The sequence below is a fragment of the Diabrotica undecimpunctata genome, chromosome 2 (assembly GCF_040954645.1).
Source record: "Diabrotica undecimpunctata isolate CICGRU chromosome 2, icDiaUnde3, whole genome shotgun sequence".
Lineage (NCBI taxonomy): Eukaryota > Metazoa > Arthropoda > Insecta > Coleoptera > Chrysomelidae > Diabrotica > Diabrotica undecimpunctata.
In genome coordinates this window covers 29822463-29849318 of record NC_092804.1, presented here as the reverse complement: position 1 = coordinate 29849318, position 26856 = coordinate 29822463, and the positions used below count along the sequence as shown (strand labels likewise).

The following is a 26856-nucleotide window of genomic DNA, read 5'->3' as shown; positions in this document are numbered from 1 at the left end:
TTCTGGGTAGTATATTTAAAAGAATTGGCAAAATAAGGAGCGATACTATCATAGTTCTGATAAATTTGTAGAATAAGCTCAAAAAATCCAAAACATATATTAACATAATCTTAACAAATACTTAATCACAAACAATTACTGTAATGCATTGTTTATTTACTTCTTGCAAAATTCATTTCATGTGCAATCATTTTTATTGTAACTACATGTTTTTTATGATTTGTGATAATCTAAGCTAAGGCATGAAATAAATTATAAATAAATGAACATACATATATACAATCTTTAAAAATCTTTTAAAAGAACTTAAACATGATAAATTCAAAACGAATTAAGTGGTTATGAGCCAGGAGCTTAAATGAATAGTTAATAATATATCTTGTAAAATTATGGATTTTTTTGCCCAGAAAAAACGGCCTTTGTATAGATACACTAAACAGATATATACAAGATTTGCAAGTTGAAATAAAAGATGTACATAGATCAAGCAAGATGGCATAACGAAGGCTCTAAAAAACGGAAAGGGAGTGCTGCCCGACCGTTCTGACACCTAAAGAGAAACTAAGCCAAAATACCAAAGAGTTAATAGGTAAAAGAAGACAGCTGTCGCAAAAATACGGCTCCAACTACACAACGATGAAGAAATTAAATAAATATATCCACCGGTCAATCCGAAAAGACGTAAGAGAAAACAATACAAGAGAAATAACTAAAATAATTAGACAACCAAAGTTTTTTTTTTTTATTTTACACCTATTCTTTTATTTTTTTAAACTCAGATTTACTGTTAAAAAAAAACCTAGCGGCGCTATAAAATTAAATTTGAGATTCATCACAGTCGTATTGACAACAGACGCATAATTTGTAAATCATGGAGCGGCATATCACATTTATGTATCATTGCGTATCATAATCAGAAGATGCATTTGATACATTTGAGTCACTTGTATCAACGTCACTACTGAAATCTGAAGGGAACCAAGGCGTGGTTCTTAGTTTCTTATGGGATTTCAGGAAGTTTTCATAATATAAAGGACACATCAAGTTGTCTTCTAAATTTGCTAAGCGTTTTATCTTATATTCTTCAAAATTTGGCCCAATCCAAAAGTAATTCCTTTCATACAACCTTTTAAGGCCAGGAATCTGTTGATAACTTTGGTACAGATTTGTGTGTTTTGCAATAAAGGATAAACACAACATCTGTAAGGTAGATTCTTCTGATACTGCACAGGTTAACCTAACTGCAGATTGAGCTGCTGTGGAACTAACCATGAGGTACAGTTCCTGGGTTTTAATGCCAGTAAAAACAATTCCTAAAGGTTTTTTATTTAAAAAATATTCTAGTTCTTTTATTCATATCTAAATGAACTCCAATAGAGCTTCCCAACCCAAAATTTGATCCATACTTCCTAACTAATTTGTTGTGTTGAATAACTCCATGGTAGGAGTAACCCCATGATTGAGAATCGATTTCTTGTAGACTACAGAACCTAAATTTCCAGTCAGCAAATACAACTTTTGCTGTACCAACACCTACCATCACATTGGTTCCATACTATTTGAAATCATTTGCACTTTCCAATAATAATGTAAGTTTCTTTCAAATGGTATGGTTCCTCTCACAGCTGCAGTACCAGAACTATAGCAAGGATGAAATAAAATATCCTTATTATCATTAGTTATTCTCGTATCGGGTGAACTATGGGCTGGGGACCATTCCCAAACAAATATCCCAATATCTTCAATACATTTGCATTGCACTACATCTGCATTTAGTTTTGCCTTTTCTGTGCATTTTTCAATACAAAATGGATGCTTACACTCCATGGTTCTCACCTTAATGTTGCCCAATGGTGTTAAAAAAGATTTCTTAATTAGGATTTACCGTAAGTACCTCTAATTATATTTCTAATCGTTTTATTTTATTTTTTTTTTAATGCAAACACAGTTTTAGCAAGAATTGGTTACGTCAAATAATTGTAAATATACCATTTATAAAACGAGTGCCTATGAAATAAAACGATTAGAAATATAATTAGAGGTACTTACGGTAAATCCTCATTAAGGAATCTTTTTTAACACCATTGGGCAACATTAAGGTGAGAATCATGAAGTGTAAGCATCCATTGTGTATTGAACAATGCACAGAAAAGGCAAAACTAAATGCAGATGTAGTGCAATGCAAATGTATTAAATATATTGGGATATTTGTTTGGGAATGGTCCCCAGCCCATAGTTCACCCGATACGAGAATAACTAATGATAATAATGATATTTTATTTCATCCTTGCTATAGTTCTGGTACTGCAGCTGTGAGAGGAACCATACCATTTGAAAGAAACTTACATTATTATTGGGAAGTGCAAATGACTTCAAATAATATGTATGGAACCGATGTGATGGTAGGTGTTGGTACAGCAAAAGTTGTATTTGCTGACTGGAAATTTAGGTTCTGTAGTCTACTAGGAATCGATTCTTAATTATGGGGTTACTCCTACCATGGAGTTATTCAATACAACAAATAAGTTAGGAAGTATGGATCAAATTTTGGGTTGGGAAGCTCTATTGGAGATCATTTAGATATGAATAAAGGAACTTTAGAATATTTTTTAAATAGAAAGCCTTTAGGAATTGCTTTTACTTGCATTAAAACCCAGGAACTGTACCCCATGGTTAGTTCCACAGCAGCTCAATCTGCAGTTAGGTTAACCTGTGCAGTATCAGAAGAATCTGTACCAAAGTTATCAACAGATTCCTGGCCTTAAAAGGTTGTATGAAAGGAAGTACTTTTGGATTGGGCCAAATTTTGAAGAAGATAAGATAAAACGCTTAGCAAAGTTAGAAGACAACTTGATGTGTCCTTTATATTATGAAAACTTCCTGAAATCCCATAAGAAACCAAGAACCACGCCTTGGTTCCCTTCAGATTTCAGTAGTGACGTTGACACAAGTGACTCAAATGTATCAAATGCATCTTCTGATTATGATACGCAATGATACATAAATGTGATATGCCGCTCCATGATTTACAAATTATGCGTCTGTTGTCAATACGACTGTGATAAATCTCAAATTTAATTTTATAGCGCCGCTAGGTTTTTTTAACAGTAAATGTGAGTTTAAAAAAATAAAAGAATTGGTGTAAAAAAAAATTAAAAGTTTTGAGGCGAAATACAAACAACATAGGCAACAAAAATGTGTACAAAATAAAAAAAAAAACATTAAAACCTTATTACTGATAGAACCAAAATTCTTGAGGTTGTCAAATCCGTTTATCGCGAAATGTATGAGAGCACCGACGAAAGGCAAGATCAGACCCTGACAAAAGTTAATGTAAAAATTACCAATAGGTGCATATGTTACGAGCAATGTCCGAAATTGGACAATCCTAGCATTGTACAAAAAATCTTGTCCACTTCTAGCATTGTACCCCTTTACTGTACAATCTCCGAAATATATATAATCGTCGGAATTTGTATAAAAGAATTGCTGTACAATGTTCGAATTTCAATTCGATTCATATCGATTTTTACGATTATTCCCCATTTGTTATTAACGACAAACAAACATCAATTGAGGTTATAAATCCATAATTAACCAGCGTTTTTGACTCTTGGATTCGTAGAATTAAATTATTTTAAATTATCATACATATCTCTTGAAAATCTAAGATGTTTTACAAACATCTTCCCTAGATTATAGTGAGGTATCTATCTCTTGAAGCTTTGAAATGTTTCACTAACAATATCTCTATTGTAAAACAATTTCTTCTTCGATTCGATTTTTCAATTTTTGATTTGGTGTGTCGCTTGTCGATAATAATCGATTCGAACCGATGAACGTGTCGACAATTATTTTGATTATTTCGGACATTGTACAGTTTGGGGGTACAATGCTAGAAGTGGACAATAATTTGTGTACAATGTTAGGATTGTCCAATTTCGGGCTTTGCTCGTAACACATAGATGAACTAAAAAACTAGTTTTTGGTATGATTTTTTGTTATAAATTCTAAATTTTAAATACATATTAAAAAATTTAATCATCTAAACTATCATTATTAGCTAAGTAGTACTCTCAGGATCTGATAAACCTCACGAAAAAAGTTTTAGAATAAAGAGACCTATGCTGGTGGAGACGTGGTCTCAGGTCTCTCAAAAAAAAATAAACTGTAAGACAAGTTAAATTCGGAAATTGTCAAACTCTTTATTCTCAAATACCTATGCAAACTCTTTAATAGCATATATAATAATGTGAAAATGCGTTATCATATTGTTATTTATAATTAAAAATGTATAGTACATTACGTTAGTTTAAATACCTACGTTTTCAAACCCATTATAAAAATATTTAACAAGTATTTTTACCATGTTAATAAAATAGTGTTAGATAAAAAATAATTAATTTTTTAAATATAAAGAAAATATGTTTACCACAGTTAAATATTTTTTCTTAGCGTCAAATAATACTTTGGCGGTAGCACTTGTCACTCCGGCAAAAATCAACTACAACTATCTATACATTTTGGATAACTGAAAAGTCAGTAACTATCATAATAAAAAGTAGAAAGTTGCCCAAACCCCACAAGAAGGTACCTACATTACGGATTAGGTAATCTTACAATGCCTCTACGGCTGTGACATAATTTTGCGTAAAATAATTTTCTATTTTGCATATAATTTACAACTTTCCGCAAAATGAGTGGCTCGCAGCGTGACTTCCTCTTTATTTTATTATCTAAGTGGCATTAAAAGAGAAGTTGAACAATGATTCTGTCAAATTTGCATGTTAGATAAGTCTGCGAAATTTCTAAGTAGGTCAACTGTCGTTATTAGTTTTTGAATCTTTTGATGTTTTTGAAAAGAATTATTGCGACATCTGGTTAGCAGTTATTTTCAGAAATATGTATATTTTAGACCAGCGCGGTCTTCTTAAGTGGCTTGGAATTATACAGAGGGACACACAATTATAAACTTAAAATTATATTGTATTGTGTGTGTGTGTGTGTGAGAGAGAGAGAGAGAGAGATGGCATTACACAATAAATCTTTTTGCCACAGAAAATTGTTATAAGGATGTTTAAATTTTTATTTTAGAATCGCTTATAAACTTGATTAGAATATTATATATAGATTTGTCAGAATAAGATAACAGATTGCTGATGTTAACTGGTAGGCTAATATTGAGATCAATTAAACCTAAATATAGGCTTCGAGTCTGTTCCCTATGATTAGGACAATCGAAAAATAAGTGGTTCAAATCTCCTACAGATTTACCATCACAAGGACAGAAAGGAGTTTCATAGATTCCAATCCTATGCAGATGCTCTGGAAAGAGGCCATGGTTAAGTTTTAACCGGGTTATTAACGAAGAATGTACTTTATTATAGTTAAAATAAAATGGGGAATATTTTTTGGTAAGCATGGATGAATAGAAAAGTAATGGTTTCTTGAAGTCTTCTGAACCTCTTTATATTTTGACATCCATCTTTCGCAGTACAATACTGATAATAGAAAAAAGATCTTTAAAGTAGTAAAAATTTGTAATTTCGGATATCTCAGATGTATTTTTTGCCATACCATCCACTAATTCGTTTCCAATTACTCCATTGTGTCCTTTAACCCAGAGTAAAGTAACTGTTTTTTTTGTGAATTTCAGATCATGTAATAAGTTTTTGATATCAAGTATAATGGAGTTTTGAAAACTATCCAATGGATGGCTACGAATAGCTTGTAATACTGCCCGAGAATCTGATACCATTACGATATTCTCACAATAATTAGTGACACACCAATCTAGTGCTTTCTGTATAGCAGCGGCCTCGGCTGTAAAAATATAACAACATTTAGGAATTCGATATTTCTCAACATAATTGCTGTTTGAAACAAAAAAAGCGAAACCAGTACTTTCAACAGTTTTTGAACCATCTGTATAAATTATTGTTAAATCTTCCCCTATTTGCTTAGTATGGATTTGAATATCAGATTAGTTAAAATTGGTAAGTCTGAATAAGAGGGCATTATAATGGTTGGTTTGTCTATCAGAACTTCAAAGTCTTGTAAGTAAAAAAGAAATTTTGGTAGCTATAATATATAAGATTGAAATGAATTCGTATCGATAAAAGATTCTGCAAGAGGAGGAGAATTTTTTATTCTCCAGTAAGAATTTGTTAAATTTTCTGTCAAAAGTAAACCTATTTTGTGAACCATAGTTGTATTAAACGATCTGTATGTTATTAGACGTTTGTTGGCTAACATTTGCCTACGTATGTGTAAAGGTGGTTCCTGGGCTTCTGTTAGAACTGCTTGGTTTGGTGAAGACATCATAGCTCCTAGATAAATTTTTATTGATTTAAATTGTATTCTGTCAAGAGTTAATAGATGTGTTTTGCATGTTGAACCATAAAGAATACAAACGTAATCCAGAATGGATCGTATGTAGGATCTATAAAACATTAAAGAGATATTTTGATCTGCACCCCATCTTTTTTTAGAAACGAAACGCAGAAGGTTAATTCCACGTTCGCACTTTTGTTTTACGTACTTTATATGGCTGGACCACAAGAGTTTTTTTATCTAGGATCATGCCTAGATACTTATACTCTTCTGCTAAGGGGAAATTATAATCACCTATCTGGCATTTGCCTGTGACTTTTTGTCTACGTCTAGTGAAACATACAATCAAAGATTTTTCTTGTGATATACTAAAACCCATTTGTTTCACCCACTTATCTATGTTACTAAAGCTAAGTTTTAGATTCAACATACAATCTTCATAGGATTTATGGCTGGTATATAAACATATATCGTCTGCATATTGAATTATTTTGCATTTTTCATCCATCAAACCATGTAGATCTATCTATCTAGACTATATTGTATTAAATACCTAAAATAAACTTTCGTGAAATATTGGAAAGTTTCAATTGCAGTGAATAAAAATATGTCAAAAATTGGAAAATCGAAGTTGATCATTTTACAATTTACTAATGAGATGTAACATCGAAAATATAAAAAAAACACATTGATTTTGTAAAATGCATTTTTCTTATAACATTTTGTGTGTCAGTTGATCGAAAATATGGTCAAAAAATAAAGACACAAACCGTCACACCAACATTCACATTCTATTTGTGGATCTTTAAAGAGCATTTTATAGAGTATCTTAAGAGGGATTGTAGTGAGAACTGTATATGTGAAGAGTTAGAAAGATATTATGAAAATGTATGATCAAATCTTCTTCTTCTTCTTAGCCTTCTGTCGTCCATATTTGGACATAGGCCTCTCCCAACTCCTTCCATCGGTCTCTATCCTGAGCAACATATTTCCAATTTGTTTCGGCTATTCTTTTAATATCATCAACCCATCTCATCTGTGGTCTTCCTCTTGGTCGTTTACTTTCGTAAGGTCTACAATGTTGTATTGTAGTATTCCAACGTTGGTATTTTTGTATAGCAGTGTGGCCCGCAAAGCTCCATTTAAGTTTGGCAATTTTTGTTGCTATGTCCTCGACATTTGTTTTGGATCTTACCCAGTTGTTCCTATTTTTATCTGACAGTCGTATACCTAACATTGCTCTTTCCATTGTTCTTTCGGTTGTGGCTAGTTTATTCATGTTTGCCTTGGTTAGGGTCCAGATTTGACATCCATATGTCATGATAGGAAGGATGCATTGGTTGAACACTTTGCTTCTCAAGTATTGGGGTATTTTGCGGTTCTTAAGTATCCAACTAAGTTTTCCAAATCCTGCCGATGCTAGTCTTGCTCTTCTAGTAATTTCCGCACTTTGGTTCTCCTTGTCAAGTCTCAGGATTTGGCCTAGGTAGATATATTCCTGGATTTGTTCTATCTCACTGCCATTTATAGTTATACGTCTGGGGTCATCTGTGTTTGTCATTATTTTTGTTTTTTTCATATTCATTTTTAGACCGACGTATTGGGAGCTGGCTGCTAGTTCCCCCATCATAATTTGCAGTTCCTCGAATGTGCTCGATCAAATCGATGATCAAATAATAACTAGTAATGGGAGAGGTATCACGAAACTAATACATTTTATGTGTAAGTAAGATTGAGTCCGGATGTCCAATGCTTTGTACTTATTTATTATCATTATAATTGAATAATATAACAAATGTTGTTAATTGTCATAAACAATTTCAAGTCATAACAGAGGCAGAGATATACATCCATCAAAAATAATTGACGTAAGATGCCTCTACGCAGCAGATGTAGGTAACGACTACATCCTGAAATCTTCACACCCAAGAGAGCGGCGCCAACACAAACAAAAATAAGTCGAAGGACTAAATACAGAAACCACGAAATACTTATATAGAAAAAGAATATCAGATAAGATGGGTAGGAATGAAATATTAGATCATGATAACATCGAGGAAAGCTGAAAAAAAATAATATAATTAACGCAGCTACAGAATCACTTGGAGAGGAAAGTAACAAACACTAACATATCAAAAAAGAAAACACCATAGTTTAGAGAGAAAGTGAAGACAAAATGTGAAAAAAAGAAGAAAGCATTTTTACAATACAGAACACAACAATACAACAGGCATATAACGACTATAAACGAATCAGAAATGAAACGAATACTTTAGTTAAACAAATAAAAACGGAACACTGACAGCTTCTCAAAACAGATGAAACACGACTTCTACGGAACACAAAAAGAAATATAGTGGTGACCACAAACGAAGAAATAAATATTGTGGAGGAAGAGGTAAAGGTAGCATTAGAGAAATTAAAGAATAGAAAATCACCAGGAGAGAACAGAATACCGAACGAACTCCTAAAGTACGGAGGACCAGATCCGACCAAACAACTATTTAAACTAATCTAAAAAATAATAGAACAAAACAGAATTCCTCAAGAATTTAGATCAAGCATCCTAATACCTCTCTTCACAAAGGGAAACCAATAGGACCAGAAAAATTACAGAGGAATTACTTTATTAAACACAACACTAAAATTAATATCCCAAGTGATAACAAATAAACTAAATAAAATTATAACACTAGCCGAAGGACAATGTTTTAGGTCCAGAAGATCATGCACAAGTGCAAAAGAAATCATTAGAATACAACAAACCGGAATATCTATGTTTTGTGGACTTTAAAAAGGCATTTGACCGGGTCAAATTAAAGGACGTTATCCACTTATTGTACGCAAGAGAGATACCTTTAGAAATATTCAAAATGATTGAAAATATTTACCAAAACAACACAAAAAAAGTGAAAGTGAAAGAAGAACTAACCGACCATATTGAAGCTGGTAATGGGATAAGACGGAGACTCTCTAAGTCCTCTATTGTTCAACATGATTATGGATGAAAAAATACAAAAAAATTAAAACTAAAAAAGGATACCAAATGGGACAAAAACAACTTAAAATAATCTGCTATGCAAACGACGCAATCATAATCTTCCACAGTGAAGATGATTTACAACTTATGTTGCACCAATTTAATATAACCGTCAGAAAATTTAACATGTTAGTTTCCCCAAAAAAAAACAAAATGTATGGTTATAACAGCAAATTTACTAAGATGTAAATTGGAGCTGGAAGGTCAGGTAATAGAACAAGTGATGGAGTTTAAATATCTAGGCATCACATTATCTAGCTACGAAAAGCTCGAAACTGAAGTGGAAGATCAAGTTAATAGAGCAACAGAGACGCAGGCTATCTAAATTAACAATATGAAAAAATAAAAATATCGGGAAAGAAATGAAAAGCAGAATTTACAAAACAGTAATTAGACCAAGAATGACACTATTGACAGAAACACGACCCGATACAGAGAGGACAAAAAGGATGTTAGAAACAGCAGACATGAAAACCAAAAACTTGATGGCAAGACACTATGGGACAGAAGAGTGGAATGGAACGATCGTATAAGCCGAATTACAACAAATATATTAGTAAAGAGGCCAGAGACGGTTCCCCAATAGAAAGAGGATCAGTAGGAAGACCACGAAAACGATGGAAGGACAACTTACTGAAGGCACATTGAAAAACAGACAAAGTGATGTCTAAACAAAAAGAAAAAGAAGAAGAATTCCAAGGCAACATACTTTGGTTCTTAATACATACTTTTGATATAGTGTCATTACCAAGTACTGAAAGGAAATTGTAACAAAGAATTGATCAGTGGAAAAAACTCCTAAAGAAAATATTTTAAAACTTAAACTATAAGAAATTACTAATATTTAAACTATATAAACAAGAAATAATCACGAAAAACATCAAGTTTACCTTAAGAATTCCAGCAAGTTGTTGCATATATACCGGAGAACACACAACATTTGAGATCAGAATAATCTGTGGTCGCATCCTACTGAAAATTTGTTGAGTTCTTCGATGTCTTTGATTATTTCTTTTCTGTTCGTTATGATATAATCTATTTCATTTCTGACACTGTCATCTGGGCTGATCCATGTCCATTTACGCTAAGGTTTTTTTTCTGAGGAAATTTTCCTGGTGTAAGAATATCAGCAATATTTGCCCTCGTACATTTCTTTCCCCATATCCATAACAAGGTATCCATTGAATTCTTATAGGCAACGGTGGGGGAAATATTTTTTGGACATCTACGTCACGGAACAAGACACCAGGATACTGTTCCGGCTAAAACCTTAACCACCGTTCCAAAGAGGTGGTATTGTCACTCAATGAACAATTCAAATAAGAAACTAAAAATTTATAAATAACCATACCTATTACCTTAAATAATAAAATGTTTCAGACTTTAGACCATAAACTAATTAATATTATTAACCATAAATTTCAGATCCCTGGCTCAATTTCCTCGTCTGTCCTCTTACTCCTTTTTCTTCATCACCCCAGAAATCAGACAGTGTACTTCTCTCCATTTTTTCTCTCCTCTCAACATTATATTTACAACGTTTCTTTCATCCAACCTGAAACCCATTCGCCTCTCAAAATTTTTTCTCTCATTTGTCCATCTCTGGCAGTTAAAAATGTGGGCCGAAGCGTCCGGTACCCCACAAACTGTACAGTCTACCGAGGTAGATTTGGCTATTCTATTTGTTAAGGTGCCAAAACTACCATGTCCGGTCAGAAACTGCGTCAGGAAGTAGTCTAGTTTCCTGAACTTAAATTCCCACCAGCTTCAGATCGGGAATAAGCTCCTTCGTGCCACCTCCACCTTACCTTTCCGGTAACATTCGCCCATTCTCTCTGCCACTCTACTATCGTTCTTTCTCTCTCATTTTCATCTATATTTACATCCATCCTTGCACCATCATCTCTTTGCACAACAAAACGATTGGTATCACCACTCCAATGACATATAGAGCCTCATTTGAAACTATATGCGCTACCTTTAGGAGCATTCGCCTTTGCGAAGTCTTCATCAGCTTAGCGTATTTCGCAGTGTTTAAAACTCCATTTAACACCTTTCAGTCGTATCAACGCCTCCAGCTTTCGGTTTGCCTTCTCTACCGTCTTTTGGATGTGTACTCTGAACCTTAGTCCTTCCGACAACCAGTCTTTCAGATACTTAATCGATTTAGCCCGTGCAACCTCCACACCTTCCACTAGAAAACAAAGAGAGGATTTTTCCCGACTCCCTTGAAAAACTAACACCTCCGTTTTCTGAGGCGCTAGCTGTAGGTCGTTCTCTCTGATTCACCTACTAATGCGACGCAGGGCTGTGTTAGCCGCATTAGCCATGTCCGTTTTCTGACTAGCCTTCGCAACCAGTGCGAGATCATCAGCATAAGCTGCAAGAATGCATCTCCTTGTCATCTGTAGCCTCAACACCTTGTCAGTAAATTATCTCTCAATTACATTGACCAGGTACTCACTAATGCCCAATTCTCTCAGCCTGGACATGATTTTTCCCATGATGCCGTATTAAAGGCATTCTTGACGTCAAGCAGGATAAGAGCCACATATTGGTAGAACTGTGACCGCATCTATGGTAGAACTAAGAAGGCAAATTGGCCGAAATCGTACCTCTTCCTCTTCACCTCTACTTTTCGGGATAAGGACAACCTTAGCTTCTTTCAACATTGGAAACTGCTGTTGTTCAAGCAGTTTGTTTAGCAATCTCAGGAAAACCTGAGGGTATCTTGGTGCGGCGAGTTTTACTGTCTCCGGCATGACTCCATCTATGCCAGGTGCCTTTCGGATCTTCATCCGTTCAAGAGCCTCGCCGAGTTCCAACTCAGTAAAAGGTTCGGTATTAACGAAACCAATAAGCCTTTCACGTCTATCCTCCACCTGAGGAAAAATTTCTCGTATTAAACAGAGTTTCTCATCCTTAGGCAGGGGGTAGGGTGTCTTTTTCCCCTTCAATTCGGTTCAGACAATCTTGAAGCCTTGCCCCCAAATATCCCTTTTGAGATCCTGAAGCAGGTTACTCCACCTTTTTTTCTTAGATCTTCTTATCTCATACTTACCCATTGCTACTTATGCATAATATTGTTTAAACCTGATTTTCGCATTAAAGTAGCCCATAATTGTTGTGTAATATGCTGGTGTGGCATGTAACGCTGTTTTTAGGTCCTCATAAAATTCTTCAATTTCTTCGTCCGAGTGGGTAGTCGTTGGAGCAAATGTCTAGATTACCTTAAGGTTATATCTTGCATTTAGTTTGAAGATGAAATATACAATCCTGGGGCTTATGCTGATAATTTCAACTATATTTTGTGTGTACTTTTTATGTATAATGAATCCTACTTCACCATTAGAAGTGTCTTCTTCACTTCTACAATGAAATACGTGTTCTGGGTTAAGAGTAGTTTAGGCTGAACTGCATATCAAATTGTAAAATAGTATCTATCTTGATGTCTGTGCATGTACTTCTGCTAATTATCCATATCTTCTTCTTCCTATGCCGTCCCCATTAACGGAGGTTGGCGACCACATTTTTAACAGCTTCTCTGTCTTTTGCAACGTGGAATAATTCGTCTACAGTCATGTTTGTCCAGTCTCGAATATTTCGCAGCCATGACTTCCTCTTTCTACCTATTCCCTTTTTGCCATCGACTCTACCCTGCATGATGACCGGCAGAAGACTATATTTATTATTTCTTAGTATGTGTCCAAGGGTATGCAGTCTTGCGTACTTTTATCGTTCTCAACAATTTTTTGTCTCGACCCATCCTTCTCAGCACTTCCTCATTGGTGACCCTGGCAGTCCATGGGATTCTCAACATTCTCCGGTATATCCAAAGTTCAAAGGCTTCGATCTTTTTAACTATTTGCGCTTTTAGTGTCCATGTTTCTACCCCGTACAATAGTTGCGACCAGACGTAACATTCAACAAACCTCAGTCTCAGCGCAATATTCAGATTTTTGTCACAGAACAATTGTTTGAATTTTAAGAACGCTGCCCTTGCCATTTCTATTCGTACCCGGATCTCTTGGTCTGGATCTAATTCTGTGTTGATGTAAGCTCCCAGATATTTATATTTTGTCACTTTCTCTATTTGCTGTCCACCAAGAGTTAGTTGTTCATTATTTATTGGACTTCTTGATACTATCATAAATTTGGTCTTATCTGTGTTGATGTCAAGTCCCATTTGAATGCATTCACTATTTATTGCATCTAGTAAAGTTTGTAGTTCTTCTATACTCTCAGCCATAATTACCGTGTCATCTGCAAATCTCATGGTGTTTATGATTTCTCCACCAATTCTTATTCCCTCTTTTCTTTCCCATAAGGCTTTTCTGAATATGACCTGTGAGTACACGTTGAAAAGCGTCGGAGACAAGACGCATCCTTGCCTAACCCCTCTCGCAATCGGTATATTATTTGTTTCAATATCGTTCACCTTTACTACTGCTTTCTGGTTCCAGTATATAGCCTTAATAAACTCAATGTCTTTTTTGTCTAAATTGATGTTTTTTAATTCATCTATTAACTTCATATGCTGCACTCGGTCAAAGGCCTTCCTAAAGTCTATGAAGCATACATATGCACTCTTGTTATATTCCCGACATTTCTGCAAGAGTACCGTCAACGCAAATAATGCCTCTCTTGTACCCATGCCTCCTCTGAAGCCAAACTGAGTTTCATCTATCTGCTCCTCACATTTCTTATAAATTCGGTTTTGAACAATTTTCAAGAGAATCTTTAAAGGGTGGCACATTAGGCTTATCAATCTATAGTCAGTACATGATTTGGGATTGTTGTTTTTTGGTAGAGGTAAAAATATCGATTTAAGCCATTCTTCCGGGATGTTGCCCTCTACATATATGTGGTTGAGAATTCGGGTGAGTCTCTTTATCCATATATATTTATATATTTGTGCAAATAATAAAACTATTAGTGGAACTGAATCAAATATATATTTGTAATTGTAACAAAATCTAATCAAATCTAACTACAGTTTTTTATCATTATTTAAATAGCAAGACAATTGTACTTTTATTTTTGAGACATTTACTAATACTATCTACTACTATTATAATTGCCATAAAGTTGCATAATTTATTTTGTAATCGTATAAATTATTTAAAAAAACGTAAAGACGAGTATAATTATAAAAATATGCACACGCATTCTTTGAAAGTTGTCCCAGCGTATTACCTTTAATTGGTATTTGAAAATGTGAAAATAATAATAATTAAACTAATTAAATGAAATTGCTGGGTAATTATTTTAATGTATGGATAATTTGATAGCAAGTAGATATCTATTAAAATGATACACTTATTAGTTACAAAGCTATGAGAAATTATTACTATAATAAGTGTACAGTATATTATAATATTTAGACCAAGTGCATGAATTCACATCCGCATAATTTCAAAACGATTTTCAAGGAAAATATATTTTTTCAAAAACATAGTATTATGAATTATAAATATCTATATAATTATAGTAACAGTTAAAACATAGACATGCCCTAATACAAAATCAGTCGAAACGGGAAACATACACATTTCCTTAAAAACCATAAACTAAAATAGTTGTTTATTATGAAAAATAATATGGTTATAAATACTTACCTTGCTTAAAATTTATTTAATATCTAATTAGCCACGAAAATCTATCTTTGGATATAGGCATCTCTCTCTATTCTTTCTATTTTTCTATTTTCTTTCACCTCAATCCAGAATATGGTTTTATGTCGTGCCACCATCTGTGCCACCGTGCCACCAAAGTTATGGTCTTTTTCATTGTGCGATTGTAATTCCATGGTCTCCAATAAAATTATTATTATTTGTTAACTGTTTGCTTTCTAGTTTGGGGCTAGTTGACTTGAATTAAAAAATTTAATATGTAGTTTGATATTCAGCATTTGTCATTTTACGTCTAGTTGTATTTCTGTTATCTCTTCTATTTTTTTTATTAATTTATGCCTCAACCTCATAGGGTCATTGGCGTTGTACAAAGTTTATTTAGTACATTTATGGAATATAAGTATGATGTCAAATTTTTCATATCAGTTCCGGTCACTTATTATTGCCTGTAAGGTGTTTTGTAATTTATATTGAAGTCTCTCAATCATTGATTATTAAGTTCTTGATTATAGGTTTTATATCTAGATGTAAAATGCTTCTGATTTCTACAGCTTCTGGACTCGAGATTGCTAGTTTTGCCAAGGAATCTACTTCTTCATTACCAGCAATTCAGATATGGGAAGGGATCCATACAAAGTTGACATTTATGTTCATAGTTTGCAGTTGGCTTAATGCTGATTTAATAAGTAGTAAACTTGGATGGCTAGGATATAAGTTATTTAAGGCAATTACAGAACTTAGGGAATCCGTAATAATGACAGGGTTTTTAATACTATTTTCTACCACAAAATTGATTGCATTGAGAATAGCGGTTAACTCGGCTGAGTAAATAACTCTTCTACTTTGTTCTTAGTAAACGTCGATATTTACAAATTGCACAAGTATGTGGAAAGATCTTTTCCCCTGATGATTTAAAAAAATCAATATTAATTAGGATAATTTATTTGAAATATTTAAAAACAAAGTTTATTATATTTTTAGAAAAACGAATATCTCAAAACGATGTTAATACTACCATAACATTGGAGAAAATAGAAAACTCCTTTTATTCTGTATTAAACTCTGTAGTATATTGTTTACCTTTTCTAAAACTAACTTACTGTTTGTAGCATCAATATCATCATCATTCTCAGCGCATTCTACCGATTATAGTGTAGTCTTCCTTACATAGTCATTCTTCGTTTCTGCCCATATATGTCAAATATTCGGTGTGTTGTGCCATGTTATACCAGCTTATTTCCATATGCCATAGTTCCATCTTTCTTTTGGACATCTTCTTAGTCTCTCGACGCCTCTTGGATACCACAGTGTAATTTTAGTGGATCATCTATTGTCAGTTCTTGTCACTAAATTTTCTGCCCTCTGCTATTTTAAAGAGTTAATTCTGTAAATAGCATCAGTGACCTTAGTTTCTGCCTGATCTATTCTATTCTTTTTTGATTTTTCTTTGATATAACTAGCATGCATCGCTCCAACCTTTGAGTGACTTAAGGAAATAACAACTGTTATTTTTCCATCACAATTTTGTAGACTTTTTTCTTTACATCTTCTTCTACTGTCTGGCAAATCCTGTTTCATTCTATACCTTGCTTTTAATAATTTGTTGCTTCTTGTTGATTTGTTAATTCTTCTGGACAGACATTAGATTTTTTTATTTTTCTGCTAGGTTATTGAACACCATTTCTTGTTGACCATGACTAGCTGACCGACCAAGTGAAGATCATGCGAGATGTATGGCGAGGCTGTGTACTCTTGCCTACTCTTTTCAATATATACATTGAGGAAACTTTTACTGAAGCCCTCCCAAACCAAGATATCGGAATTCGAGTGGAAGGTGAATACATCAATAATATCCGTTACGCCGATGCCAATTCCTTGTTTTCTAACTTTAGTTATATCTCTTCTTATCTTATGACGGGTATTTTTGATCTGAGCTATCCCATCTGTTTCTTTTCTGTTTCTTTTTTGACATGGAAGCATCGTAGGCTTTTTTAGTGCATTAATTGGCAGTTTCCTGATGTTTCTTTCCTTTTGAATTAGTTTCTTTATGTCTTTTTTTCTGTATCGAACTTAAATTTAACAAAGCGTGGAGATTTAGTGACTCATCGTCGAGGACTGTCCACTCATCTACTTCTTCTGCGTTAATTTAAGATTAACGTCAAGTCTATTAAAGATTCTTGTTGATTTCTCACAAATGTTGGTTTGTGCTCACTATAATACACGTTTAGTGTATTTTTGGCTAACCACTCAGCGAGTGTCTTAGCTATTTTATCTCCTTCTTATGAGTTTCATTCATCCGACTTCGAGTTAAAATCTGCCGGTATTATTAGTTTCCTGTTAATGTACTTTATGTCTTGTTCCAGATTTTAAAGGTACTCGCATTCTTCAAATTCTTCTATGGTTTTACTTGGAGAAAAATACCGCGACGAGATTCTATGTATAATCGCCGACGTGTACCTAGCAGAAACCTTCTTCCTTCTTCCTTTATTCGTACTTAATAGTTCTTTTTACTATTTTAATTGTCATGTCACGTTTGTGTCAACTACTAACGGTGCTCCTTTTGCTTGTACTCTTGTGTTAGGTTTACTTATATTTATGATGTATATGTTTCTATCTAGTATTGTTATATATTCATCTGCCAAGATTTATCTGCAAAATGTTCAATGTAATATTGATGTTTGCGAGCTCATTCTCCATTCTTTAGATCTTTTTTGTTTAAAAGTTTGCAAAACTCCAAGCATTTTGTTGTTTTGTTTGTATGCCCATGCTCTTTGCCTCCTGGACAGCATTCTCTATTTTTTTTAGCAATCCTTTGTCTTATGTCTGTGCCCTCAATATGGAAAACAGTGGCTATTTTAACTAGTAGTACTATTAGTAAAGTACTTATTGTTGGTACTCCTACACTATATTTATAACCCACTTATTTAATTTCTTAAATATTTTTATATTTTGAAGAATATAGAGGTCGTACTATATAATTTAGGTAATGTTACTGCAATAAAATGTTTTAGATTATATAAAAATTATATTCTTTTATCTTTTACTTAGAAGAAATTTTTAATTTATGACATACTGCAAAAGCTTTTGAATTACGCCAAATACAAGATATGTAGACTTTTCTTATCCTTTTTGTAGATGACCTTTACTAATTGATTGCATACTTCCTTTATTTATTTACCTCACCTGTTGTAAAATATTACCTGCGCCAAATTGCCAACAACTCTTTAGTGCATATCAAACAAATAACCTCAAGGTTTCGTCATGCTGATCTTTGAAATTTTGCAAAATGCATGTAAAAGTGAAAATAAAAGAAAAAGGTTTAAAATGTATAAGAATTTATTGCCTTTCCATTTAGATCGAGCTAGTTATATGCAAAATATAAAGGTAAAAGTTCTCTTTACAAAATTTGCGTGTTTGTTATATAAAAACCAAGGTTAAGCAGGGAAGTAGGTAAAAAAAGGGTTAACCCTTGTAGTAAATTAATGCTTTTTTAAAAGTACTAAATCAGTACGGTTTAAAAAAAATATTTATTTTTAGTGAACAATTCTGAATGAGCTAGTATTTAGGATAAACAATAGCTTATACCTAGAGAAAAAAATCTACAAAAACTATAGACCAGTACCTATATAGGTAAAATCTATACAATGACAAAATAAAAGTTTTATTACAAATTTTGTTAAAACCGAAAGCCATTATTGGTACTAACACACACAAAACCCTTAGTACAAATAAAAAAATTGAAACTACAAAATAATAGATGAATGGTTAAAACGAGGAAATAAAGTGAATGGAGGATAGAGAATGTCCTGGTTACTTGATGAATGTGGTGGCGGAGTGGCGGAAGTATTATGGTGGAGATGGGCACGATCGTCGACATGAAGCTTGGGTCCCCCAGGGATCTGTCGTGAAGAAATGGATGACACAGCGCGGACTGAAACTCGCGGCAGAGAAAACCGCAGCCATAATTCTGAAGGGGAAAAGGAACTAGTTAAGTGTGGAACGACAATGTGCGCGAAAGTGTCTAATAACCAAGAAACACGTAAAGTACCTAAGAATGACGTTGAACCAAAAATGGAAATTGAGGGGAGCCTATGCCGGAGGTGACTCGGAAGGCTACGGATAGTGCGGCTGCGTTAAGAAAGGTAATGCTCAACACTGAGGGACTCAAATCCGAAAGGAAGACGGCCTTACACGGTGTTGTGTCGATCATCATCTTCGCGGTACCAGTCTGGAGTTAGAAGGTAGAGATAACAACTTACAGGAGGCTGATGACACGAGTAGACAGATCAATTTTATTGCGAGTGGCTTGTTCTTACAGGACTGTGTCTGCGGCAGCATTGTGGGCTATCACTGGATGTGTTCCGCTGCATGTGTTGGCCGTGTGAAGAAAAGAGCTATATGAATAAAGAGACCTAGATCTGATTAAGGAGTATTGAATCGTCTACATATCTAAGATTATTCATTAATGTGCCGTTAATTGATGCCTTAGTTTATGTCTTCCAGTTTCTCTTTAAACATCTAGATGACTTGGTATGCTGGAGTATCTCCCAAAAATTTTCGTACACTTCTGGAAGTAGCGAGGAGTACAGCTTGCTGCATAGCCTTATATATATGTTCATTGAGACCCAGTTGTTTTATGTTCTCTAGGAGATGTTTGGAAATAACACCAGTAGTAGATAGAATAATAAGTACTATCTGGGTACTTTCCATTCTCCATTATCTCCTAATTTTTATTTCTAGATCTCTGTACTTGGCGATCTTTTCATTGTATTTAATACGCAAATTATTGGTGTTAGGTATTGCCACATCAATAAGTGTTGTTTGTCTAGTAAGTTTATTAACTAGTATGAGATCCGATCTATTATGTGCCACTGGTTGGTCTGTGAGCACAGTGCGGTCCCAGTATAGCTTGTAGTTGTCATTTTTAAGCATTCTGTTAGGGACGTATTAATAATAAGGAAGATGGTCGGTTTGGAGAAGTCCCAGTTTGTCAGCTAGTTCTTGGTAGATAATTTTTCCTACTGAGTCATGGCGTTCTTTATAATCAGTTCCGACAAACGGCTGGCAGCCCCGGTAAAATGTTGGATGGTTTTTTTGGATTGGCATTCGTATTGGCATTTGTCATTTTTGGACTTAAGGATCTTAAACAATATATTTCAGGTAATTTTTAGTTGGAATAACCTTATCCGGAATGGCAAGTACAAAGCCCTCAATCTCGGGAAACATCTTTCCTGATGTCATCTAATAGTTTGACGCTGTGTTGTTGACATATTCTTGGCTGCTCCCATTGAGATGTTGCCCATGCAGAAGTTTACTCATCCAGGTGCGCATTTTCTCTTGCTTAGTCAGATGGCTTATGCGCATTTCTTGTTTCCTCAATTTTAGCGGCGTTGTATCATCTACTGCGCAAATTGCTTGATGTAAGTTCGATGTCTCAAGCTGCACCCAAAAATAAGTTCTTAAATTAGCAACCTGTTTATACAGTTGCTTACTTATGCCCATAAGTCCTCTTCCTTCTTAATATTGCTGTAATATTATTCTCTCTACTGCACTGCGTGGATGGTATATTTGCGCCCTTATAAGAAGTGTTATTACTTTCCGTTGAAGACTCTCTATATCCGTTTTTGACCACTTTATAATACCAAATGAGTTGCTCAACGCGGAACAGCCAACAGCCGTACGTATTTAATGCCTTAAACAAATGTTTACTATTAAGTTGTCCGATTTAGTTGTCTTACTCTTCGTACGAACTCGGAGATTAGTTCGGTTTTCATTTGCTTATGGTCGATTTTCCGCGCTTGCTTTACTCCGAGATATTTGCACATATTATTTTCACCCATTGCCTCGATGTTTTAGTGATCTTGCATATCGAAACCTCCGGGCTAAACCTTTCCTCTGACTATATTTAGTATACGGCACTTGTCTAGTCCAAAATGCATACTGATATCATTTGAGAAAGTTTATACAGTTTTTAGCATCTGATCCAGGTGGTTTCGAGTGGAAGTTATTAATTTCAAATCATCCATATGCAACAGATGATTAAGCAATGCCACAACAGTATTGTTATTTTTGATGCTAAATCCTGAGTCAGTGGAGTTCAGCAGCTGAGATAGTGGGTTCATGGCTAAGCAGTAACAAAGATGACTCAACGAGTCCCCCTGGTCTTATTATTATTATTATTATTATAAAGATTCATAGAAATAAATAAATAAATGAAGAACCATATAAATTAATAAGAAAACGAAAAGAAATATACATAACTAGAGGTCAAAATGAAAATAAAAAAAAAATATTAATTTAATATTTTTTAATATCATATTTTTTACTTTTTGCTACTAGTCAGACACGTAGGTAATATATAAAAAGATAAAGGAAGATTTTGGTACTTGAAATACGCCTAAAAAACAAGGTTTCTATTTCTTATAAACTTATAAATTATTATTAAATAGGAGTGATTTCTATTTCTTACTAAAACATGATATATTTTTATTACAATTCTCCGACGGCATAAACTAAATCCAAATGTCTTCCTCTGTGTACGACACTGGTCTTTAAAATGCAAATTCGAAAGGTAAAATTGACTTTTGCGTAGATTTGCTTCGAAAACGAAAAGGTCTGCTTGATATATGGCAGCAATTGTTCCTTTCGGTCACTCCTCAACTATCCTGCCATAAAATCATTTATACTTTAACCAAAAGATAATTGTCCGCAAATTTACCAAGGGATCTATGAGATTGCGATTTGCTAACTTTAGTTAGTTTCGAATTAACGTAACCAGACTCTGGTTGGGATTTTCTTTAATTCTAGTTCTTCTAAAAGTAAACTGTTGTAGTGGATAGGTGGAAGTATTAAGTTTATTTGTAAAAGTTTTCTTTTAATTGTGTATAAAGGAACATTTAAAGTTATCTGTAATTTATTTATTTGCCGACATCGGTAAGTAAAATGTATATTTGGAGTCGTGTCTTTTTTAATATAGAAAAAGTCATTGTTTACTTATTTTAATACAATAATTGGAAAAAATAAAAAAATAGTAACGGTACTGCTCCAATATGGAACGTCGTTATCAAAAGCAGTCATCATTATTGTCATAATTAATTCACTCCTGAACATAGCTTCTTCCCCGAGCTTCTTCCGTCCAGCTCGGCTGCCTCAATGAAAAACACAGTATCTGCAATATACTTTTCGAGAAAAACGCAATTAATTTTAAAAGTTTAGCTGTACTTATCTATAAACACTATTTAAGTGAAATGTTTTTTATTTAACTGTAAATACGTTCAAAATATTTTGTGAGGTTGCCGTTTTTACAAATGTGTAGTTTAACCAAGTTTAAAGCAATTACTGTGTTTTACATTTTACCGGCGGTTAAATTCATATTTAAAAAAATAGTACAAGACCACAGTATATATTTAGAAAAACTTAATGGATCGTTATTAAATCTAATGGATCATTATTTTTTATATATTATAAATATTTTCCCAAAAATATATTCGGTTTATCGGCATTACAGGAACTAAAGCCTTAAGGATAGCTTCTTTCTTTTCTTCTGGAATTCCCCTAGTAAGTGTTAGTGGTTCGGGTAAGTAGTGCTCAGACGCATATTTTTTTTGCAAAAAGTCAAGTTCGATGTAGTCTTCGGTAAAGTTTGTTTTGAAAAATAGTGTTTTTGATCCTCTTTTAAAATTCACTTCTACAACCGAATTAATTTGAAAATTTTTTAAGACATCGGTTTTTTTTTTCTTGTGGCTATTCTTTTTTTCTCCCATTTATATGATTTTTCGACCTCTAATACTCCAAAAGCCTTTCTTGAGGATTTGATAACATCTTTTAAATCATTAAAATCGTATACGTTCCCAACTTTATGTATTTTCTTTTCAATATTTCCATGGACCCCATCTGCTGACATATGGGTGCGACCTTTAGTTAAATATTTTATAGTTATTTCGTTTACTGATAAATCTGGACAGTTGAGAATCAGTCAATGCCAAAAAAATCGTCCAATTTTTGTTTTGAGCAGTACAATCGTCTGTCCAAAAAATGAATTTTGTAAAAACACGTTCTCTATTTATAACTGTAAAAATGGAATCAACGATGTTGGGTGTCTTTCGACCAGCCATTCTCTCGTGCCAAACTACGCAGTAGCTATTTAACCTTATAGATATCCTTATAGATAGGAGCAAATGTTTCGTTAAACCGTACTAATCTTCTGGCAAAAAAAGTATCTTTAATCCCTGGCATTATGGGAAGCAAAATAACTTTTTGTAAGTCCATTGAGAAAAACTTAACATGTGCTGGTGGGGTTTTTATAAGAACAATATCGGATTTATAGAATACGTTAGCCTTTTTTGCTTTATCGATGTGAATTTTATAATTGTCCAGACTTTCCGCAGTTATTTCTTGATTTTCCTTGTCTGCTTTCTTTTCTAAGTGTTTGAAAACTTCACACTCTAGACGTTTGTCCGATTTTGGCATTTTTAAAGAAATGTGAATTTCCTTAATGGTAGACCTATACATTTCTAGCGAACAATAGCCAGGATGTTTTTCTAGAAAGTTTCTTCTTCTTCTTCTTCTTTTTATATAGACATGACTCTGTCTGATTTTCAATGTGCCTCCAGTAAGTTGTCATTCCATCGTTTGCATGGTCATCCTACTGATCGCCTTCCTATTGGGGAACCGTCTTTTGCAGTCTTTACTACTCTATTTGTTGTCATTCGGCTTATATGATCGTTCCATTCTACTCTTCTTTTTCTTACCCAGTTTTTGATGTTCTCCACCTTGCATCTATGTCGTATATCTGTACTTCTAGCTCTGTCCCATAGTGTCTTACCATCAATTTTTCTAAGTATTTTCATCTGTGCTGTTTCTAACATCCTTTTTGTTCTCTCTGTGTCAGGTCTTGTTTCTGCCGCGTATGTCATTATTGGTCTGATGACTGTTTTGTAAATTCTGCCTTTCGTTTCTTTCCCGATATTTTTATTTCTCCATATTGTTTCGTTTAGGCAGCCTCTAGAAAGTTTGAAATCATTAAAGTAATTGATAAGTCTCTGGGTAAATACCTTATGTTCGGTGCGTTATGTCGTCTATAATGACTTACAATTGGATGAAAGCTTTCAATGTGTGCTTTAATTATATCTCGGTTTAATATCTTTTTTTGGTACTTGCCCCTATTTTCTTTCACTGCTGTACCCAAAGGAGCACGTCCATTGAATTGCACAATTCGGTAATAACTGAATCATATGTATAACCCAAAGTGCGTACTAAAAAAATACGACAAATTTTAACAGTGTTTCTATCGCCTTCGTGTTTTAAAACTAACGCGTTTTATTTTTTTTGTATATATTTTCTGTACAAGTGACTCTGCGTCTGTTAACTGTTTTGATACAAATATGTTTCGAGAGCCATACTCGTCGCTGGACGTAGTTAGTCTGCCAATAATCTTCCCATATTTTTTTTTCGATCTTCATCAGAAAAATCTTTGCATTGAGTATCTTTACATTTCTGTAAACAAGGAGATAACATTGGATGTTTCTTTGTATCAAGCAAAAATTTATCTTCGTGTGTTAATATAGGTCTCTTAAGGTTTTCTTTCTTTTTTCTTTTAACTACTGGTTCATGCTCTTCTTCAGGATTTGCCAAAACTATTTCACATTCCGCGTTTACATGATGTATGGCTCCTTTAGCTGTTTCCATCCCCGACTCATTAATATTTTCATTAGTCACACCAGATTCTTGAGTTTCCAAGATGTTAATATTGGCCACGTCAAGTCCTTCAAAAACAGGTACAGTAAAACTCTTCTCTGTAGCCTTAGTCCCATTATATATTTCCGATTCGTTGGTTTCAATATTGTTATTGATCACGTTAGGTTTTGTAAAACTGTCCCTTGGAAGCTCAGTTTCATCGGGAAGAAAATCTAGATCAGCAATGCTGTCATCATCATCCTCATCGCTTTCAAATTCATCATTGAATTCTTGCATTAAATTCTTTTGGATCTTAAAACAAAAAAATTGTATCTAGTTTGTTTATAAAAGTGACAATATTTGCATTCAAATCGATTCTGATTACGTAGGTATATGATCCTGTTTTGGATTTAAATTAATTGCTTATATTTGATAAAAAAATGTAATTTTTAATTTAAAAGTAGATAAAATTATAGCAGTGTATTTATTTTAACTAACTTCTATGTTAGGTTACTATTAATATAGGTGTAATTAACAGCAAAATATACGACAATAAAACTAAGAGTATTGGTACATAATGTGAAGTAAAAATTGTATGTTACTGAATGTCTTTAATAACAATCGTTTATTCTGCAGCCCTAACCTTGATTATGCACAAAAAAACTTACTGTGAAGAGCTTGGCTCATTTTCACCATCGTTAACACCGGTATTACTGTTTATCATAGACAATACGGGACGGGTACGCCGAATTGGATAACTATGCGATATATTTTAATACTCTTTAACACTTTTTAAAAAAGATTTTATCTCAACACACATGTACTCACACAACTTTTTTTGAGGTTATGCGTTGGTTTCTTGAAATGAGAAACACAGTATCTACCATACACATGTACTCAAACAACTTCTTTGGAGGTTATGCGTTGGTTTCTTGAACTGAAAAACACAGTATCTGCCATATACTGTGTTTGTAAAAACATTTTTAATTGAATATGTAAAAATAAAATGAAAAATACAGTATCTGGCATATACTGTCTTTTACACTTCTATATGAGAGATACTGTGTTTTTCATTTTAAAATCAGAAAATTAACGGTACATACTGTGTTTTACTATTCAAAAATCTTCAAAACCAAGTAATTAACGGGAATTTTAAACCTAAAATATAATAAACAACATTAAGTTATACTTATAGTAGTAAAAAAGTCAATTATGAAGAAATTGTTGGATACTGTGCTTTTCATTGGGGCAGCTGAGCTTGTTGGGGTTCATCCCGGATTTCGTTTATCAGGTTTTTTTCTTTTCAATTTCTTATTACCAAAATTCCAAATTATTTTTCACTTTTTTCTCTTTCTTTTGTTTCTACCTTTTTCGGAGCAGACTAGTTAGCTCCCAAGGTCAAAAACCCCTTTTAACTATATACTAGTTCACTCCGAAGACCGTATACTAGTTCGCTCTTATGTTAAAGCGGATTAAGCATTTATCTATAAAGTTCTGGTAAAATTAATATCCGCAAAATTGGTAATATAACTTTCGTATTTTATATAAAAATTGTATAAAAATATTTGTTGTTAAATATTTACCTACGAAACAGTGGAATTAGATTGTTTAGATTATATTCACTTCATTTTTGTTCCTATTTTAAAATATATTAATGATTGATTTAGAAATTTTATTAGAAATTTTGATCTAGTTTAGGAATTTTGTTAGCTATTTTGATATTAATTCTGTTTTTAAAAATTAATGAAATAATTTGTGCTAATTCAAACATATATGAGAAAAACCAATACAAGTGTAAAAACATCTGGGATATCCTGTACCTTTACAAAATTAAACAAATATAAATTAAAACAAGGCATTTATTTTGCTATAAATCTAAATGAAATACATTTGACAAAATCAAGTCTACTAATTTTATTTTGCTTTATTTGCCCTATTTTGTGATCAACAAATTTTTTGGAGTACTTTTCGGGTACACTTTTTTTTTAATTTTTCATTTTTTAAAACTTTTAAAAATTGAAATATATCATGGTGCGGATTGTAAAATAATAAATTAAATTGAGAATCGAACCTTTCACAGGCATTGGTTGTACGCTCAAGTGATGAACTGTTTTTCGCCCACATCTCAGGAGGGAACTCAGCCTCTTCAGAAATATAGTTGTCCACCAAGTAGTC

The 26856-nt window shown here is 33.5% G+C and overlaps 1 long non-coding RNA gene and 1 pseudogene across 2 annotated transcripts in view; both read left to right on the top strand.

The window, feature by feature from the left end:
• Positions 1 to 1985: 1985 nt before the first annotated feature.
• On the top strand, positions 1986 to 3068 carry LOC140433258 (SPRY domain-containing SOCS box protein 3-like; annotated as a pseudogene).
• An 18734-nt stretch (positions 3069 to 21802) lies between these two features.
• The window catches only part of LOC140433257 (uncharacterized), a 117188-nt gene continuing 112134 nt past the window's right edge, over positions 21803 to 26856 (top strand). For both annotated transcript variants that reach the window (XR_011949904.1, XR_011949905.1), the window contains exon 1: positions 21803 to 21939. This is a non-coding gene — a long non-coding RNA (uncharacterized lncRNA). The remainder of the gene's footprint in view (positions 21940 to 26856) is intronic.